The following is a 288-nucleotide window of genomic DNA, read 5'->3' as shown; positions in this document are numbered from 1 at the left end:
TATATATATATATATATATATATATATATTATAGGTATTTCTATATTTATATGGTTTTCGCTTAAAGTAAACCTTTACCATGAAATTTTCATAACACACCAAGCATAAGAAGCTCACCATTTGCAGTAACATAGCATGTTACTTCAGAACACTCAAGTGATTTTCTAAACCCACAAAGATGAGTTTCCTAGTTCGTTTAATAATTAATGTCTTGTTATTTTAATATCCTTCTAATTCCCTTTAGAAATGTTTTACGTAAAAAGAATTCTACGAAGGAATAGAAGAAGA

Source organism: Asparagus officinalis, chromosome 7 (assembly GCF_001876935.1).
Source record: "Asparagus officinalis chromosome 7, Aspof.V1, whole genome shotgun sequence".
NCBI classification, from domain to species: domain Eukaryota; kingdom Viridiplantae; phylum Streptophyta; class Magnoliopsida; order Asparagales; family Asparagaceae; genus Asparagus; species Asparagus officinalis.
The sequence above is the reverse complement of the archived record's forward strand: the minus strand, read 5'-3'. Positions refer to the sequence as shown.